This window comes from Apodemus sylvaticus, chromosome 1 (genome assembly GCF_947179515.1).
Source record: "Apodemus sylvaticus chromosome 1, mApoSyl1.1, whole genome shotgun sequence".
Taxonomy (NCBI): domain Eukaryota; kingdom Metazoa; phylum Chordata; class Mammalia; order Rodentia; family Muridae; genus Apodemus; species Apodemus sylvaticus.
In genome coordinates, this window is record NC_067472.1 from 197,312,570 (window position 1) to 197,333,987 (window position 21,418).

At 42.5% G+C, this 21,418-nt stretch overlaps 1 pseudogene; it reads left to right on the plus strand.

Moving 5' to 3' along the window:
• The first annotated feature begins 9,413 nt into the window (after positions 1-9,413).
• Positions 9,414-11,475, plus strand: LOC127669620 (sorting nexin-18-like; annotated as a pseudogene).
• Positions 11,476-21,418: the final 9,943 nt, after the last annotated feature.

Below are 21,418 nucleotides of genomic sequence, written 5' to 3' on the forward strand. Positions count from 1 at the left end.
GTCTCTACACTCTTTACCATTGCATAAAACAATAGAGCTTGACACAATGAGAATATAGTATATCATTTAACATGTGATGTTTGACAACCAGGACATGGTAAAGTATTTTAATGTAGAACAGGTTAGCTGCAGCTCACTCAGCCAAAGTAAGCCGTACAATCTACAAAACCTCTCAAGTCTAAATCAATATCTATAAAAAAAACACAGCAACCATACACACACAGAAGAACATATGCACATACCCACCCCCCAAACACGCATATTCTACCATACAGACATCCAAATACACTCACACGTCTGACAATCACAAAGAGACAACACAGAACAAGTGCAATATTTTGAAAACATCAATGATTTAGCTTGTGCAGTCCATTGGTCTTGTCATTAAGCATAGCACAAAAGGAAATAATGAATAGTTCTTGAAAGGTGGATTAGAAATGAATAATCCAAATATTTTCTTCATTTCTTAAGTTTTGGGAGGGGAGGAAAGAGTTTATTTAACTTACACATCCTCACTATAGCCCATATTGAATGCAACCAGGACATGAACTCATTGCAGAAACCTAGAAGCAGGAGCTGATGCAGAGCCTGGTGAAAGATGCTGTTTATGGTTTCCTCATCAGGGTATGCAAAGCAGGCTTTCTTTTACAAAAGAAAGAAACACATTTATTAATTTTATATCCCAATATCAGCTCTTCCTCTCTTCCATAGTGCACCTTCATTCAAGTCCTCTGCACAGTTGACCTCTGTGTGTTACCCCCAACTAGAAGGTTCTAAGAAACAACCCCCTGCCCTTCAAATCACTGAGGGACTGGGCACATATTCTTACACTGAGGCCAGAAAAGGTGGTCCATTTAGGAGCATGGCATCCAGAGGCAGATAGGCAACAGGCTCAGGGAAAGACCCTACTCAAGTTGCTGGAGGACCTGCATGAAGATCAAGCTGCTCATCTGCTACATATATGTATGGGGCCTAGGGCCAGCTCATGTGGTCCCATTGGTGGGTGGTTCTCTCCTTGCTAGACACCAAGGATCTAAGATACTTAACACTGTTGGTCTTCCATTGGAATCCCTGACCTTGTTGGATCCCTCAATCCTTCTCCTAGCTTTACAATAAAACTCCCCAAATTTTGTCTAATATTTGGGAATGAGTCTGTTTCTATTTCCATTGGGTAATAAGTGGAACCCCTCAGAGGACAGTTACAGTTACTTCCTCTCTGAAAGCATAAGAGAGTATCATTAATACTTTCAGGGACTGGTTCTTGCCCATGAGCAGGGTCCCAATTTGTGACAATCATTGGTTGGCAATTCCCTCAGTCGCTATTATTGTCCCTGCACATTTTGTAGGCAGGACATATCGTATATTTCCAGTTTCTGGCTATTATAATTAAAGTTGCTATGAACATAGTTGTGCAAGTGTCCTTGTGGGATGGTGGAGAATCTCTTGGGTGTGTGCTGTCTGTATGCTTTGTTTGCTCAATTTACTGAGATTTCCCTTTTTTTTGTAAACTGCAGTGTCCAAGAAACTATGCTACTCTATAAAGTTGCACTGTATAAAGTATCAAGAATATTTCCCAGGCTCCCTATGCAGTATATTTATGGTTAAACATTTTATTTTGATGCCAAAAGATCTTCAGTTTAAATCCTCAACTCAAAATTGTAAGGCTCAAATTTAACAGGAATAGAACTGTCAACTCCTACTCTCATGAATGCCACTAATTTGAAAACAGTTACTGCATTCCTATGGGCGACAAAGTTATTTAGCTTCCTGTTAATCCTAAAACTAATAACTAAAACCAAGGAAAGTTTTTTAAAATCAGGCTTACTTAATAAATGATCCTCAAACTATTCAGTGAGTTAATTGACAAATGGGCATGATAAACACTGCAACTGGATCGTGGTTAACACTAGACAGAACTGTGCCCATGCCTCTCCCTCCAGCAGGGCTCTGTTCAGGCTGTGGACACTCTGCCTTGTCAAATAAGGTCAGTTTTCCCAAGTACATTCTCTACAGGAACATCTCTCAAACCTTCTGCTTCTGGCAGCTGAAAGCCCATGCTATCTTGAGCAGCAACAGAAGACTTAATGCTTTCCTGTAGGACAGCCAAAGACTGGCCAAGGAAGCCATCTTGTTGACCATGGAAGCCAGAACAAATATCTATGTAGCCTGCAAGTCTTTGCAATTTTAGTGGAAACAGAGACAATTTGGTTTATACATCTGCTACAAGTTATTCTTTTCAGTGTTGTGAGGATGTGGATTTACTAACTGTAGCTTTAACAGGGCAGACACCTAAGCTTATTTACCAAGACAATAGCTGCCTTTCTAATTCATTTAATTGGGGCCCCAGGCTACAGTTTTCTAAAACTTGTAGGCCTCTTGCTGAGAAAAACAAACACAGTGTACCTTGTTGGCCTACTTCCCTCTTAAAGAGACAATCTCACAAACAAGTTCTATGTAAACTTTTTACTCTTAATTTATTTAAAACTACTGCTTTGCAATGACTGCTCTCAGTTAACCAACATCTGGGATTCCTGGTAAATGAATTGAAACTGTTTCAAGCTAAAGTAAATTTTGGGGGTCTATAAACCAGCTTAAGACTTGTAAGTACAATTCCTTAGTATTTCTAAGGAAGTAAAAGCTTAAATAATTAGTGTTCTAAAGATTGATTTATGATTTGTAACAAAAGTTATAAAAGTGTAAGAAAGCAACTAAAGGTAATAATGTTTCAGATTTCCTCTCCTATGCTATTGTTAGATTAAAACTTCTAAAGTTCACAATTTTAACATGAATGAATGGAGTTCTAATAGGCTATTAATGTAGACCTGGTTCTTCAGGCTTTTAAAATATTGATGCTAGTGGCTTGGATTAGTGGTAGATACTTTTAAGCCTGGAACTGGAGGCAGAGTCAGGCAAATCACTTAGATGGAGGCCAGCCTGATCTACAGAGTGAATTAATATGTAGGGCTACATAGCAATTAATATACAAACATACATATATACACATTTATAAATATATATTATTACTGTCAAAATTTCTAAGTTTTAAATTTTTAAGGATGTCTTCTAAATATAAACTTGAACATTATTCTACTAAATACTTCATTTATACTTGAGGGAGTTGACATGCATCCACCACGTTAGATCAAATGGACTCCAGATAACTCTTCTTGTCAATAGTTTAAATAATATGTTAATAAGTATAAATAATAAACTATGTTTCCCTGCCTCCATCCTGTTCCAGAGTGTAGAATTCCTACTTCCTCCTCTCTCTCTTCCACTCCCTCCCTGTTTTATAGCCTGGAAGTTGTGTCTGAAAAAGCCTATATTGTGTTCCTGAAAGTCTGTTAATAAAAAGTGGTTCCCCTCTTTATGGGCATGACTAATTTCATTCAATTTGCTCCCTAAAGGTGGAATATGTGGGGGGCGGGGCAGCGAGCAGGGCGGGGCGGCCCTGGAGGAGGAGAACTTGGCTGCCTTGGAGAGCAGCTGAAATGCCTGTTCTTCAGGCAGGGCAAGCTGGAGACTGAGGCCATTCACCTGGCCCTGTCCTCAGATGCAGCAGAATGTCTTCCAGTATCCGGGATCAGGACTGGTTCCCCAAGGCAAGGCCAGCTTCATCATGATGCTGAGCCCTGGAGGCTCCATGGTGCAGATGCCCGGCACCCCTCCAGCAAAGCTCTCTGCTCCAACAAACCCCGCCCACTTCTGGGTACCAGTCACCAGACATGAAGGCCTGGCAGCAAGGAGCAATGGGAAACAACAATGTCAAGTTGTCCTAAGCCAGCCTGCACCTGCACAACCAGCAGTTTACAACAACATGAGCTTCACCGTGTCCATGGCAGGTGCAAACGCGAATGTTCAGAACATGAATCTAATGATGGTCCAGATGCAAATGAGCTCTCTGCAGATGCCGGGGATGAATGCTGTGTGCTCTGAGCAGATGAATGATCCAGCACTGAGACACACAGGCCTCTACTGCAACCAGCTCTCATCCACTGACATTCTCACAACAGACACAGATGGAAACCAGGACAAGAGGACAGAAGAGTTCTTCTGTGGTGACTAAGGACTAGAGGAGCTCTACAGGTGAAGCAGGTTCAGGTGTTTGCTGACGTTCAGTGTACAGTGAATTTGGTAGGCAGGGACCCTCACGTGTACCAGCCTGGTCCACTGGGAACTCAAAAGCCCACATCAGGACTACAGGACCCCCAGGCCCAGCAGAAGAGCCTCCTTCAGCAGCTACTGACTGAATAAGCACTTTTAAAGGAATGTGAAATTTAAATAAGAGACATGCAGAGTTATATGAATATATTATATAGTTCTCTGGGATTTTTGATATCTCAATCTGCAGCCATTCTTCCGGTTAAAGCATATGGAGAAAAAAAAAAAAAGAAAGAAAAAAGTTCACTTTTGGTGGGAGATTGAGAAGTGGTTTTTGTTTCCTTCTTTGTAAAATCCTTGCATATTGAAAAGAATAACAAGGCAAAAACAGTTGGACAATCTTATTTATTGAGCCAAAAGTTAATTATTCTTATTTTTATAATCAGTCATTGGCTTCTGAGCTAGATGAAGACTTTTGGAGGCCCAAAATAACAAGTTGGGAGGTAATGAGGAAAACCACCGCTCAGGCCCATCCCTGCCCTGGAAGAAGAGCCTGTGGGCCTTGCCTGTCTGTCCACCAAAGGCTGTCCGACTCCTCTCACCACAGCCCCCTCCCCTGACCCAGGCAGCTCCTGTGTACAGTCAGCTTCTTCAAGCAACTCTGTATCTGTTGGCATCAAGAGGATATTTTGCCTCTGCATATACGCCCCTTCTCCTTTTTATAAAGATGGATGTAAACCAAGGAAACCACCCTCCAGGAAAGAGGATGAGAGGAGTATATTCATCAAGGAATCCAAAATGCAGTTTGGGGGAAAATGCAATAATTTTTGATGAGATGGGAGAAGGACAAGAACTGAGTTCCATCAATATTGTAGATATGATTTTCTGATTAAGTCTGCAGGGAAGGCAGCCTGTTCTTTCTGCTTTTACTCTGTTAACAGCAAGGTAGCTAAAGTTATTTAAAATAAAATTAAGTTCATGATCCGAGTAGCTTTTTTCCCTTAAATCTCACTGTAATTATATTTTTATTTCTTATAGAAATTAGTTTTGTTCTTTTTAATTTTATACTTTTTTTCATCCTCTTTGTTTTTCTAAATTTGTGTGTGAAATATAAGGTTGATGGAATTGCAATTACATTTGGCTGCTGATTTCATTATCCCAGTCACTGTGAAGCCATGCTAGGATTTACTCTGGGTCCCATCAAAGTGGCACCGCTGGAAAAGAGCTATTGTAGCTGAGCTCGAGGAGATCACCCCAGAGCGTCCAGGCTCTGGACAAATGATGGAACAAATACAAACAATCAGACATTATGAGATAGAGAGATAGAGATACATACAGAAAGACCAACAAACATACAGACACACACAGAGAAGAGAGAGAGAGAGAGAGAGAGAGAGAGAGAGAGAGAGAGAGAGAGAGAGAGCAGCACACCACTCCATATGAGATACTTCAATTAAATACCTCTCCTCAGAGTTCAGGAAATCCTGAAGTAGAAAAATAAGAATAAATAATATACTTTCCATAGGATAGACTAGACACAAGGAGAACAAAGCCTTCTAAGTCAACTGTTCAAAGCTTATTTGTATACACAGACAGTGAGGCAGCAAACATAGGGTGTACTGGGGTGTGCAAACAAGTCTTCCCCAAGCCTGTCTTTCAGTTTAGTATTTTTATAGGACTCCTGAATGTGTAAAAATATGTCTCAGTTTCTTGTATCTTCTCTTGAGCTCTTTCCTTCTGTCTGTTTGCTAAGTCTTACTTTGTTGAGCTTTTCTGTTTGGTAACCTAAGTTTCATTCTCAGATTAAATATACAGATCTAGAAGAGAACCCCCTTCCTGAAATTATCTGCTGGCCTCCAAACCTTTATCCCTTTAGTGATCCATATCAAACAAACAAGCCAATAAATGCTAAGTATCTTAGATGAGAGTTAGAGAGATGCTTTAGTGATTAAGAGCATGTACTGCTCTTGCAGAAGATCCAACTTTAGTTTCTAGTACCTCATAAGCTGGCTAACAACTATGAAAGTGGAAGGTAACATAAAGCAACATCTGAAATTGTCTTCTGACCTCCATATTTGCATGCTGTGTGCACATATCCACCCACTGTTCAGGTGACATTCCTTACTGTATATGAAGGTGCATCTCTGTATTTTCAATTGTTCAATCTGACAAAGAGCTAAGTGATGGCAGGAGTTTGATGCTGTCATTTCTGAACCATCACTGTGTTTTAGATTTTAAATTTTGCTGATCTACAGCTGCTCAAAATATGAATGTCATTTCCTGGTGGCAATCTAATAGATATTCTGGCACTGCCTTACTGCTGATTTCTAATTATAAATATCTGACAGCCAATAGAAAGGTCAAAACTACTGGGGTTGACCAGGGCACGAGACAGACAGAGGGGACAAAAGCAGATGCAGGAGTATGAAAAGATACTGGTGGAAGCAGAAGATAGGTAACAGAGCTGTAAACAGTGAGAACCAAATGGGTAGGTAGATTGTTGTACAACTTGAAGTAAGTTGAAATGAGCTCTCCCATCAAAATGCCTACAGCTTTGACCTATACAGAAATCTATGTTTTATTTATGCTGTAAGCTGCTCTGTGAAAAGCCCTGTTTCCACCTATGCTCACAACAATACACACCTGCAAAACAGTATGTGATGCAGCTTCTTGGGTGTATGGATGATTAAACTGATAGACAATTTCATGGTTTCCTAAATAGGGGAATCCAGAGAAGCTTCCATCCCTCTTCCAAACACAATTGACCTTCCTGCCTGACAAGTGTAGCCCAGCCTTCCTACATCTTTCTCTTGCTCAAATACCCTTTGAGCCTTGGTAACAGGCTCTCAGGGCAGCAATAGAGCCCCTGAGATCAAAGTCTTTTGATTTATTCATTGTGTTGTATGCAAAGAGGCAGAGGAGGCCCACACAGAACTAAGTACACATGTATGAATGCTCACATCTACAAGCATAATCTCTCACTCATGGAGACCCTCATCTCTGTACATACTCATGTATCACACACAATTGGAGAAACCTCCCATGACAGAGAGGCAGATGTAGACACACATACTGCAAAATGGTTGTTTACAATTGTATAGCCATTTTCTCTACTGTACTCTTGAGAAACTGCCCTGAGTCACCATGAAACCAGACTTGTGTGTTAGTTCATGATAAATAACTGTGGCATCCACTGCTTCCTCCTTTTACTGGACTTCAAACAAAAGGTGTGGGACCCTAACAGCTGTCCAATCATGTTGTCTCTTTCAGATATCTCTGGATAAAATCTGTAAGGATCCTGGAATGCCAACTGCAGGACCAGTGTGGTGGCCAATCTTTCAGCCTGTTACGTCTATCTAGAAAGCCATGTCAGAGATGGAGATAGATGCATAGTGCTCTCACAATGCAGAGGGAAGAGGCACTCAACAGTAAGTGACAGGCATGTCACTTCCCTCATTCATCTTAGAATCTCTGTCTCCTCAGGTGGCTCCAGTCAGTCTGTGGAGAACTTCATCCCGCTGCTCCCTCTGAATCTCTCTTGACCATTTAAAGGTAAGTCGCCTAAGAGATCACAGCAACAGAGCATGTGAGCAATGAGTCTTTCTTGTCACCTGTGCCTTTGTGTAACCATTTAGTATCTTTTAGCTTATGGCAGCTATATTGGTGATTTGTGGAGTGTGGTTCTCCAGAACTTGAGCATGCTATATCAGTAACCATGGCCTAAATAGAACATCAACATCACTGTCACTCAAAGCTCACTGAAGCTGAGGCAAGAAAACATGTGGCCAGCCTGCCTTATATGGATATCCTACCTCAAAAATGCATGATTGTCATTCAGAAATGTCACTGTACCTGACACTTCATAGACTACAAATGCCTCTTACTATGCTAACAGAAAAATGTCAGCAGCAAGGAGGATAAACTGCTCTTTAAGTGTGTTAATGAAATCACCTGAGAGGTTCTTTGCTTGTGGATGGATAATCACCAACATATCAGCACAACCCTTCTCTCCTCTCTAGAATTGGCTTTACTTGCGATCAGGTCTAACTATGTAATCCAAACTGGCTAGATGTCTTGGTGTACTTCTCTCTCTATCCCAAGAAGCAGGACTTGAGATGTAAGGCAGAATAGCATACTTTTTGTCTTCTGGGTGACTTATCTGATTACCTTGAACTTTAGTGACAAAGAAAGGAAAGATATTAGCAACTTTCTACCTAAACTATCATGAAGTTCAGAACATTTGTTCCTTCTTCATTGCTGAATTTCCGCATGCCCTGGTCCTTCAGGCACTGTTTAAATTTGGCATTTAACTCAGCCCAAAACATATATACGTAGTTTACCCAGTCACACTAAACTCCTAGAGCAATTCCTGAGGGGCCTATGCTCAGGACGCTAAACAATAGGAAAATTGGCAAGATTTTCTATCTTTTATTATCTCCAACAGGTCCTCAACTTGTAGCCACAAGGTCTCCTCAGAAAACATATTCAGAGTCTACAACATAAATACTATTATTCTTTCTCTGATTCAAATCAAGGAGAGCTAATGGCTGAGTAGGAAGTCCATACACACCTGGCTAAAATATTCCATATTCTCCATCTCTTGCTGTCTTGGGATTTTCAGGGACTTTAAGCTTCCCCTAGAACTCCACACACTCTACTTCCCCATGGGTTCTCTGCCTGATCCCCCACCCCACCTCCCCTTAGGTACATGCATCAAGACTGAGGAGACCCAGGCAGGCTCATGAGCCGGTACACGGTTACAGAGTTCTATGTTCATGGATTTCTATTTTTTTCAGAAGATTTTGTGCATGTGAATTTTTGGTCAATATGTAGGTATATGAATTCATTATTAGAGCCAAGGTCACCCAAGGAAATTAGAAATTGAGTAGAGAACTTATGTGCAAACATATAGGTGCTGAGATCAAATAAGTTCCGATTGAATGAGATGTTTTTTTTCAGTACTGAGCCATGTCTGGAGCCTCACCCACTGTCCATAAATTAATTTCTACTCTACAGAGCATTGGAGATCAGAATGCTTTGTGTCCTCCTCATGTTTTGATCTAGGAACATTTACAAGTGATGACCTGGCCCCTCAGCCTAGTCCTGTACTGATAGTACCACCTCACTTACAACTCTGCACTGGCCAGCAGCAAGTCAGTCTGGGGATTGGGTTGTGTCTTTGTGTACAGGGCCAGCTGTGATATGAAAAGACCTAATCTGTGTCTTCACTTAGACCAACAAGCAAGGAGAGGTGAGAATAATAGGGAAGGATCTAATAGGAGAAGTGAAGAAAAAGTGTGTGTCTGGGACAGATGTGGAATGGAATGTAAGCATTGCAATAGAGATTCCCTTTCTGTACTCATGTAGGCACAGACATGTAAAGGGCTAGTGGTAAGAAAACCTTGTGGGGAGGCCCAGGCCCCACCCTGGCCAGAAGCAGCCTGTGCAGCAGTAGCTCCTGCTAGCAGAGCAGATCTTCAGGGAGGGCAAGAGCGGAGCAGGAATCGGACCTTGTGCTGCCTTCCAAGCTCCTTCCAAGTTCCCTTTGCGTTCAGGGACGCGGATAGTGACCACTGGGCCCTCGGACTGGCCCGAGCTCAGGGCGCGGGGCTCAGGAAGGTGGCGCTGCGTGCCCGGGCGCTCTAAGGCTTTAAGTTCAAGAACCCCATTGAGATCTCACTGCAGGAGCAGGAGGTGTTGAGCTTGTGCAGTGATCAGGACGTGTAGGGCTGGCTCAAAGGGATCAGCAGCCGTGGCCACCGTGGTCTCTTCCCTACCTCCTCCATACAGGTGATCTGCATGACTGAGCCTGGCCCACCGGCAGATGGCGGTGGCTCTGCCCGCCTCGCTGCCCGCCGCCTTCCAGCTGCTGGCAGCTGGCATCGCCAGCTTCCTTCCAGCAGGGGCGCCCTACAGCCGTCGCCCCAGCAGCTCCTCCAGGGTCACCAGGCCAGCCTAGGCAGCGATGATGACTGGAATGATGAGTGGGATGACAGCTCCACGGTGGCTGACGAGCCAGGCGCGCTGGGCAAAGGCGTGTACCCAGACCTCGCCGGCTCGGCAGCGGCGGGCGGCAGCGCAGCCAGCGGGTACCTCTGTCCACACGCTGGGACCTGTCGCTGGGCTCACTCGGTGTCTTGGAGCCCCCGCTTCAGCAAGAGTCTGGAGCCAAGAGCTCCGCCTCGGTGAGCCTCAACCTTAATAGTTCTCCACCTCTGTCAGGTCGGGCCGGGAGGCCTTGGTGCTGAGAGAGGCGTCAGGCTTCGTGAAGGATGGGGCCAAGCTGTGTGCATGGTGCTGGGTCCCTACAGCCCGAGTGGCAGGAGAGCCCCTACCCTTTCCAGTGCACCATCTACGACCCCACCGAGCAGACCAAGTTCAAGGGCTGAAGAGTTGCATCTCTTACAAGCTGGTGCCCATGCATACCCAGGTGCCCGTGCACAGGTGCTATCAGCACTTGGACTGGCTGTGTGCGCACCTGGCAGAGAAATTTCCCGTCATCTCGGTGCCCCATCTGCCCGAGAAGCAGGCCACCAGGCACTTCGAGGAGGACTTCATCTCCAAGCGCAGGAAGGGTCTGATCTGCTGGATGAACCACATGGCCAGCCACCCTGTGCTGGCGCAGTGCCATGTCTTCCAGCATTTCCTGAGCTGTCCCAGCAGCACTGATGAGAAGACCTGGAAACAGGGTAAGCAGAAGGCTGAGAAGGATGAGATGGTGGCTCCAACTTCTTCCTCACTCTGAGTACACCACCTGCCGCAGCCTTGGACCTGCAGGAGGTGGAGAGCAAGAAAGACTGCTTCAAATCCTTCCCCAAGATGGATGACAGCGCGCTGCAGCTCAACCACACTGCCAACGAGTTCGCACGCGCAAGCAGGTGACTGGCTTCAAGAAGGAGCATCAGAAGGTGGGCCAGTCCTTCCTGGGCCGCAGCTAAGCCTTTAAGCTGCATCAGCAAGCCTTGTCCGCGGGTCTGAACCAGGCCATTGCTTTCCCTGGAGACGCCTATGACGCCATCAGAGAACTCTTTGCTGAGCAGCCCAGGCAGGCCATGGACCTGGTCATGGACTGTTAGCACTGTATCAGGGGCACCTGGCCAACTTCCCAGACATCATCCATGTTCAGAAAGGAGCTCTTACCAAAGGAAAGGAGAGTTGGCTACACGGGGAAGAAGGGAAGATGGAGGTCAAAAAGCTGATGTCATTCAAGACCGCTGTAACACTATCTCCTTCACCACATTGGCCGAGATTCATCACTTCCATCAAATTAGAGTAAGAGACTTTAAATCACAGATGCAGCATTTTTTACAACAACAAATAATATTTTCCCAAAAAGTGACCAAGAAGTGGGAAATCCATTTTGTGGAGGAATAAATAGATAACAATTCCTGATATGGTTAGTCTATTATGAGATTCAAATTAGATATAAAAATACCTTTTCTGTGGAGCCTGGAAGTGAGAATCTTTCAATAGAATTTAAATTTTATTTTGCCTTCTTCATATTAAACATCAAATTGGTGACTATAGTTGGTAGTCAAAATTCCAAATCAGTTCTTCATAGATCTAGAAAGAGCAATTCACAAATTCATCTGGAATAACAAAAAAAACAGGATAGCAAAAATTATTCTTCACAAAAAAAGATATTCTGAGGAAATCACCATCCCTAACCTCAAGCTCTACTACAGAGCAATAGTGATAAAAACTGTTTGGTATTTGTATGCAGACAGGCAGGAAGATCAATGGAATAGAATTGAAGACCCAGAAAAGAATCCACACACCTATGGTCACTTGATATTTGACAAAGAAGCTAAACAACATCCAGTGGACAAAAGAGAGCATTTAAAAAAAAAATGGTGCTGGATCAACTGGAGGTCTGCATGCAGAAAAATGCAAATGGACCCATTCTTATCTCCTTGTCCAAAGCTCAAATCCAAGTGGATCTACAGATAAATCCAAGGATCTACAGATAAAATCAGACACACTGAAGCTTATAGAGAAGAAGTGGTGGCAAACCTTGAACACATGGTCACAGGGGCAAAGTTTCTGAGCAGAACACCAATGGCTTATGCTCTAAGAACAAGAATCAACAAATGGGACCTCATAAAACTGCAAAGCTTCTGTAAGGCAAAGGACACAGTCAATAGGACAAAATGGCAACCAAAAAATTGGGAAAAGATCTTTACTACCCCTGCATCGGTTGAAGGCTTATATCCATGTATACAAAGAATTGAAGACTTTAGTCTCCAGAGAATCAAATGACCCTATTAAAAAATTGGGTACAGAGCTAAACAGGGAATTCTCAACTGAGGAAACTCAAATGACTCTAAAGCACCTAAAGAAATGTTCAGCATCCTTAGCTATCAGGGAAATGCAAATCAAAACAACCCTGGGATTGCACCTTACACCAGTCAGAATGGCTAAGATGAAAAACTCTGGGGTCAGCAGATGCTGGAGAGGATGTGGAGAAAGAAGAACACTTCTCCATTGTTGGTGGGATTGCAAGCTGGTAAAACCACTCTGGAAATTAGTTTGGTGATTCCTCAGAAAATTAAACATAGTACTATCTGAGGACCCAGCTATACCACTCTTGGTCATGTACCCAGAAGATGTTCCTACATGTAATATGGACACATGCTCCAATATGTTCTTAGCAATTTTATTTATAATAGCCAGAACCTAGATAGAACCCTGATGCCCCTCAACAGAGGAATGGATACAGAAGATGTGGTATATATACACAATGGAGTACTATTCAGCCATTAGAAACAATGAATTCATGAAATTCTTAGGCAAATGGATGGAACTAGAACGTGTCACCCTGAGCAAGGTAACCCAGTCACAAGAACACACATGGTATGCACTCACTAATAAGCCGTTGCTAGTCCAAAGCTCAGAAGAAACAATTTACAATTCACCTAGCACAGGAAGCTCAAGAAGTAGGAGGGCTTAACTGAGGGTACTACGGTTCCTCTGAAAAAGGGAACATAATACTCACAGGAGCAATAAGGGAGACAAGACATTGAAGTAAAGGCCACCCAGAGACTGCCCTACCTGGAGATTCATCCTATAAACAGTCACCAAACTCCGACACTATGACAAGAAGTATGTACAAAAGGAGCATGCCATGGCTGTCTCCAGAGGGGCCCTGCCAGAGCCCTACTAATACAAAGGCAGAAACTAGCAACCAACTACTGGACTGGGCATGGGATGTCCAATGCAGGATCTGGAGGGTGGTCTGGAGGAGCTGAAGGGGTTTACACCCCAGAAGAAGAACAATGACTTCAGCCACCCAGACACCCCAAGACTCCCAGGGACTGAACCATCAACCAAGAGGTACATATGGTTCCAGGCAAAAATGTGGCATAGGAATGCGTTGTTGGGCATCAGTTGCAGGAGTGGTCTTTGGTCAGGTAAAGGCTCAATAGAGGCCCCCCAAAAGGGACAGAGGTGGGGAGGAGGTGGAAGTGTGTCAGGTAGAGCGGCATATACATGGATGCAGTGGGTGGGAGGAGGGGTTGGGAATCTTTGGGGAGGGAGCTTTTGGGAGGGTAGAAATTGGGAAAGGTTTTATCATCCGCAGCGTAAATGAAGAAGATACTCAATTTTAAAAAAGAAATTGAATTTGAGCTGATGCATGCTTGAAACCTTTACCCTTATGTCCTTGTTTCTTTGTTATAGGAACATACTCTGTTGGCTACTGAAACAGAAACAAATACCAACTCAGCCACAAACCCCTTGACCTACAATATTTTCTGTTGAAAGTCTGTTATTCAGTCTCATTGGCCAGTTATACCTGCCAGATATGCTAGGGCAGTGGTGTCAGAGAACATCTAGGAATAATATAAAAATGTCTGATTTGACTTAAGGCCCAATTAATGAGACAGAATATATACAAGACACTGCTTATGTGACAAAAACATAGAGTCTAGATGGCCAGAGATCTAGTTTAAAATCAAATCCTACTAGTCTAAAAAAATTAAATAAAAGAAACAATCTAGCAGTCCAATTCTTCTAATCCCAATGTTCAATGCCCTATTCAGCCATTATAAGAAAAGATTCCTTCTGCATCAAGTGTGAACATAGTGTCCAATACCAAGATATTATGGAGAAAGAGAGAGAGAGAGAGAGAGAGAGAGAGAGAGAGAGAGAGAGAGAGAGAAACAGAGACAGAGACAGAGAGACAGAGAGAGAGGTAAACAGAGAGACAGACAGTGACAGAGACGGACAGAGCAACAAAAACAGAGAGAAACACTCAGACAGAGACAGGGAATGAAAGACACAGACCTATGTGATGTGTCTCCATCAATCCCCCTATCAGTCCCATTCATATATCAGGGAACTGTGCAGAATAGGAGGACAAAATAATGTCAAAGCAGACAGAACGAAAGAAAAGAAGAACAGAGCCCTCCAATTGATCTGAGCAGAGCTAGCATGAACTGGGAGAAGCAGAAAGCACTGGGCCTACACAGATCCTTTGCAGGACAGCTGCAAAAATATGTAGCTTCCTTTTTTCTTTTTTTCTAGATAGTGTTTCTCTGTATATCCCAGGCTCTCATAGAACTCACTCTGTAGACCAGGCTGGCCTCCAACTGGGAAATCCACTTGTATTTGCCTCCCAAGTACTGGGATTAAAAGTGTGTGCCACCACTGCCTGCTTCTCTGCAAAACCTCCCATGAGCTACCTGGGTCCTTTCTCTATACTGTGCTCCCTTAAGCACTCTGCATCTACTTGTGCTCACAGGTCAACCTGTTAGTTTTGCTGCTATAGAATGTGAAGATCCCTATAGTGGAAGAGGAAATGCTCTGTCCAAAATCATAATCTCAGATATATCAGAGCCAAAACTGACACTAGGTCACCAGATTTTAGTTCAGTACATTCCTTATGCTTCTACACTGTTTGGACTTCTCAAAATATGGGCATATCAGCTAAAGAAATGTTCCCATTTCTTTCCATACAATACATTGTAAGGTTTGTAATGTGAACACAGTTTGGGGAAACAGGTTTGTCCTTATCATAAGGACCTCAACATGGTTCATATTTTGATTGGCTAGTAGGTGGAATAGTATCATGAAACTGTACTGGTAGCTCTGGTCCAAGAATTCCTGGTTGGAGAGACACAGTCTCATTGTGATATACAACCAAGTCTTTATTGATTCCTGTCTTATTTTTGTAGCTTTATAATTCCTTGTGGTTACAAAGATTATACCGTGTCTAGTAAGGTAAATGAGTATAAAGCTTGGAAATTCGATTTAGCTTGATCCCTAATACTAAATAGAATCTAGAATACCACAAAGACTCCAGCTGAAAGTCAGAGTAAAACAAAATCCCTAGCACATTTGGCACCTGTCAACCACAAGTGCTCAGAAAAATTTCTATTTCATTGTAATAATAATTTGACTTTATAGCCAGAGATTGCCTATAATTCATCATGCTTTCTAGAATGGGTATAAACTAGCATCAATCCCTCTCCCTATGCCACCTGTGTGCTAGAATTTTACTCTTGAACCCAGACACTGCACTAAGATTTGGTTCTACAATATATGCATAGGATGCTTATTTTCTAATTGTAAAGCATCATCAGTGTTTAGGGACTCAGAAGATGATAAACATGAAAGGTGTTTTTCCTGATAAGCTGGCCCTCCTAGTAACATCCTGTGCCAGCCTAGGGATCCTTCCGGATCTCTTGACCTATATGTTCATTAAACCACAAGCAGAAGACTGATCACATGGCAGGAGATTCAGGATTCTCTGTGGGGTCCAGTGTTCCTGACTTGACCTGTCCAGCACCTCTGCCTTAAATTACTGGTGAGCTTCAGTCTCAATCCTGTTTTCCTGAGCCAGATGCATTTGGAACCACTTCTACACAAGGCTTGTCCTAGTGAGAAACCTGTGGTGACTCACCTGGATGTTCTAAGGTGCCAAGGTCTGCAGCCTCCTTGGCAGCTGGTGATGTTGTTGGAGCTGCTTCATTGCAGGCTTTCTTTCCTGAAGGCACCACTGTTGGACTGAAGGTTCCAGTTGTTACTGAATAAGGCTGAGCTTCCTTTGATGAAATTGGTGCTCCAGGGCCCTCCTCCCCACCTTGTTTATTTTTCTTGAGAACCATACCGTTTTTGAAAAGGAAAGGAAGCCCATTTTGAAAGTCGTGTTCTGATCTTTTGTTTTTCCTCCAAGAATGATGCCTTCTTGGACAGTTCTTCTTCTTTCTTCTGCAGGAAAGGAAAAGAATTTAGGCCACTACTTCAAATTTTGGAAGAAACGTCTTTTCAGCCCAGATATGAACAAAGTGTAGTTTCGTTAAAGTCTGACATTTCAGTCTAGGGCCTTGTATCCCTGGTGTTTTGGAAAATCCATTCTTCTACCTTACTCTTTTCCTGTTTTTAATAAAGTTAGGTCTCAGTCTTCTTAGTATACCATGACATTGTATGTGTCTGTGTGTGTGTGTGTGTGTGTGTGTGTGTATGTTCATGTGTGTTGATTGGATTACAGAGGGCATGTGGAGCCCTTTCATTGACTCACACACTTCAAAGACACTGAAGAAGACAGTCCTGGGTACAGAGTGAGTAGTTGTCACACAGTCCTCCTATATCCATGCTTCTCCTCACACTAACCTTTTCTGTCAAGTAAACAAGATGTTCTTCAGTGTATTCATTTATCAGGTCTCTCTTCAGCTCCTCAGCCCTTACAAAAATCTGTTTTGTTGTCTGCAACACAAAACCAAAATGGATAATTAGAACAGTGCTAATGTCAGAAAAGAGAGAAAGAAAAGAGGTTGTCAGGGGCAGCAGTATCTCATGCATGACTTGGACCCCATTCCCAGCCACCCCCTCTATACAGAATTCCTGAAGCAGCATTGCCCCCCATTCCTTCTAGTGCCATCATCTGTGGCTTTTCTGTGAGCAGCTGTGTTCTGCTCTGGAGTTTTTGGTGAGCCACATTGAGAATGAAAACCTACCTTGAGAATATTTGATTTTTTATAAATCTCCACAACGTCTTTGTACTTTTTATCTGCAGGGAGCTTTTCCACATAGAGTCTAAAGGAATAGAGCAGAGAGACTAAGCTGTGCAGAGAAATTAAAATGTCTAAATGAGTCCCTAAGGAATCTTGGACTCTGTAGTCACTGCTTTAGAAGTTACTGGTGTTTAATAAGGTACACCCTGAGATCCCACATCCATTTCCATTACTGAGACTGGAGAAAGAATATCAAAATTCTTCCATGAAACTGGCACATTCAGCAAACATTAGCAGCCTATAAGCATAGTTAATGTGACACAGTGCCAGTTGGTCATTTCAACACCCAGGAGGCATCAGATAGACCCACAGATCCTTGAGGAAACAGGATGGACTCCTGGACTTAAACTAGAAAAAAAATACAGTGGTCTCAGTCTTTCATTCCCAATATTAATCTTTGCTCACATAGCACTTTTGTGTATTGCTTACTGGGAGTTTACCACCTCACCTCAGACATCACTAGGCAATGAGAGGAGATACTGAGGGTGCTCAGTTCTAGGTGCTGATGAGCCCTGGGCACCTAGTGTCATGATGCACTGAAAGATGCTAGTAAACTGCTTCAACGCTCATGTCTGTCCAAGATTCACGATTCACTGCCTTGTCAGAAACTATGCTTGAGAAGAGGATATGACCAGAAATTCAATCTGGGAAGCTGATGTATGGGAGAAAATGTGACAGTTTGGTAAGAGAGTCTTGTTTTTTGAAAAGGGGAGAAATGAGAGGAGATTTATTATGACCTCAAGAGGAAGCCTTCATTTTACTGGAAACCACCAATGGAAATCCAAGAGAACCCCTGTTGTAGTATGTGTACAACAAATGGAATGCAAACTGTGGTGCCTCAACTCATCTATAAATCTAAGTTTTGTAGTTGTGGAACAGTAATTGATGTACCTACTAAACATTCAGTCTTCTGAAGATCAATGAAATCATGTCCAGAAAACCACTCCCTAGTAGCTGAGCTCCTGTATATCTCCTTATATTCTGTTTCATTAATTTTAAGGCCAATCAGGATTGGTGAGACTTTTTGATCTTCCCCTTACTAAAGTCAAAGCACCCTTGTCACTGAGGCTGTAAGAACTATTTCATGGTGACAGCTTTACAATCTATTTTTCACTCTTCCCATGCAATACAATGAACAGTTTGGAGAAATCCCTAAGGATGGTTAACCACACAGAAGCCAGGTAGTCAACAATCCTCTGGAGACTGTGAAGCTACAGGAATGCCTACCTCTCTCCCATAGAACTCAATAAGCATGGCCACCCATCAGAGACAAACCTGTGACTGTTTATATCAAGGGAGATTTGAAAATCAAAATAGCTATCAATTCAGATACACACTGATTTTCAGCCCTCTTTTCTTCCACTATGAGCTGGACCTTGTGTGCCATTATATTTCCTTATTTATAACACCACCATTTTGGTCCTCATATCTTTGAATCATAAGAAAAAGTCTGTGTGGGCAGTGCCAGAAATCTGATGAAATAATAACATCCTCAAGTTCTATAGCTGTCAACAAAGAGGAAACCCTGAATAGAAAAGCAGACTGAACAAAAAAAGTTTTGGAGAAACGGAGTATAAACTGCAGGTTCTCACGTGAGGAATTTGTGGTAGAGCACAAAGGCTGCTTCCTTTTGTCCACAGTGATCAAGGTCAGCTGCCATTTTGTAGAAGTGTTTGCTCAGGCTCGTATAAAATGCCAGTGAAAAAATCTTATTTATTTCGATGTTCTGCCCAAGAGCACTTAGAAGTTGGAACCGCTCTTGGGGAAGAAGAGTGGCATTATCATGCCTGGCGATGTTCTAAGACAGAAAAGAGAAGACAGGAAACATCAAAACACTTTGCCTGGCGTTCTGCCATTCCAGCTTTCTAACACAATAATGCTCCCCCCCACATTTATGTTTGTATATCTGTGTCAGATTCACAAACCTCTCTCCCTAAAGAAATTAGAGTGAATAGAACACCCCAAGTGTCAATTCAACTTCATAAATTTAGTGAATAATCATACTTTGGTATCTCTTATTATGCTAGTAAAGTGATAGATTTGGGATTAGGAATGTCTCTTCTGATTATAAACATAATGCAAAGGAGCTCTGAGGGAAAGTTCAAGTTAAGGAGTTGGGTTACAAATAGGCTATTTATTGAAATCAGGACCAGAAGACTTTACATAGCTGTGAGTGGTTGTGTACACATAGGAGGGTTATGCATTTGCATGATCATGAGGAATGAAAACTAAGATCCTGATGTTTGAGAAGTTGAGAAACTAAGGCTGAGGATCTTGAGTAGGCCATACAGGCTTTGAGAACTCTGAGCCCCTTGGACCACAGCATTGTACAAGGCTGTCTTGGGTTAGAGTGTTTGAGGGCAGTGTTCAATATAGTTCAATGTAGACTAATTGGACAGAGCATTGACTTGTTTTCTCTGATCCCAGTGGAAATATAAGGAAATAATGATATACTACCAGTTGGGTGAAAACATTTGAGAATCACTAGTCTAAACACAGAAAAAGACATTGAGGTTTTAAATTTGCCTCTAAGAATTCCACGCAAATTACCTTTATTTGTAACTGTGTTGAGACCACACTTGTTGTTACTGTACACAAAGATTCATCATTGCCTAGACTCTGTTGGTCTGAGTGCCTAAGGTTCAGGAGGTTCCCACCTGTCACAAGATGAACAATAAGTTAGGAAAGGAGATACTTTGCTTCACTGTGAATTAATGTTATATTAATATATGCATTGCTAAATAAACCACGGTGCCACAGTAAATCAATCTCCATTGAAAATTCCTGGTAATCCCCTACATTGCTGCAAAAAGCCTTTCCAGGACCAGGGCTCTCTTCTTCCTCTCCTAGTTTCTTTTTGGGAATGATTTGATATGTGCCAGGACAGAGAAGTGGGAGGAATTGATTGGGGAACAGGCAAAGGGAAGAGGGCTTATGGGACTTATGCTGAGGGCCAAACTGGGAAAGGGAAAATCATATATAATATAAACAAAGAATATAGAAAATAAAAAGGAGAAAATTCCTATATATGATAAGTGTTGACTTAAGTCCATATTTCAATTTAAATTGTAAGTTTATTACTCTGCAGTATGGGTTGTGTCTACCATCCTGCTTCAATCACTTAATTGTAGAATTAAAAATCTATATCTCCATGGCCCCCGAGTGCTCAGGTGGCATATCTCCACAAGTAGTGCTGGCACTGGCACTTCTTTTAAAGATTTTGCCTGGAGGACCACAGTAGGTAATATAGTTTCTCTGTGTCCTAGACATGACACACAGTCACATTTTCTGTCCTGAAGTTTCCATTCAAACCATAAAGATCTAGTCCATGAGAGTTGTGCTCTGAGTCCCCAATAGGACACAGCTGCAAATCCTGGCAGGTCAGCCAGGACAGCCCTGTCCATAGAGGGTTGGCAGATGTGGCAGCCAGTTTCCCTCCCATCACAACACTGCTACTGAAGAGCACTGCAGTTCAAAGGTTAATGTGGAAACTGAGTGCAGGATGGCTACCACAATGAGACATCTTGGCTTTGAGTGTTCCTGTGTACACCCCAGCTTTCTGCTTCTCTGGAAAACCTCCCATGAACTACCTGGGTGCTTTCTCTACATTGTGCTCTCCTAAGCACTCTACCTCTAGGTGTGCCCAGAGCCTGTTACTTTGCTACTATGGAATGTGAAGATCCTTATAATGAAAGAAGGAATGCTCTGTCCAAAATCATGAGCTCAGATCAATCAGGGCCAAAACTGACACTAGGGCACCAGGTTTTAGTTCAGTACATTACCTATGCTTCCACACTGTCTGGACTTCTCAAAATATATGGGAATATCAGCTAAAGAAATGCTAAATTTCTTTACTTACCAGATATTTTCAGGTTTGTAATATGAACACAGTTTGGGAAAATAGGTTTGTCCTTACCATAAGTACCCCAAGGTGATTCAGGTTTTGATTGGCTAGTATGTAGAATAGTATCATGAAATAGTACTGGTAGTTTTAGCCAAAAAATTCCAGCTTCAGGTGACACAGACATATCAGTGATGTAAAACAGAGTCTTTAGGGATTCCTGTCTCATATTTGTAGCTTTATAATTCCGTGTGGTTACAAAGATTATATTGTGTCTAGTGACGTAAATGATTATAAAGCTGGGAAATTGCCTTTAGCATGATGCCTAATACTGAAGAGAATCCAGATCAAGATGATTTCTCCAGTTCCTGTGTATGCTCCAGATCAGAGTAAAAGAAAGTCTCTAGCACACACAGTCTGACCCATTTGTCACCGGTGAACAACAAGTGCTCAGAAAGAATTC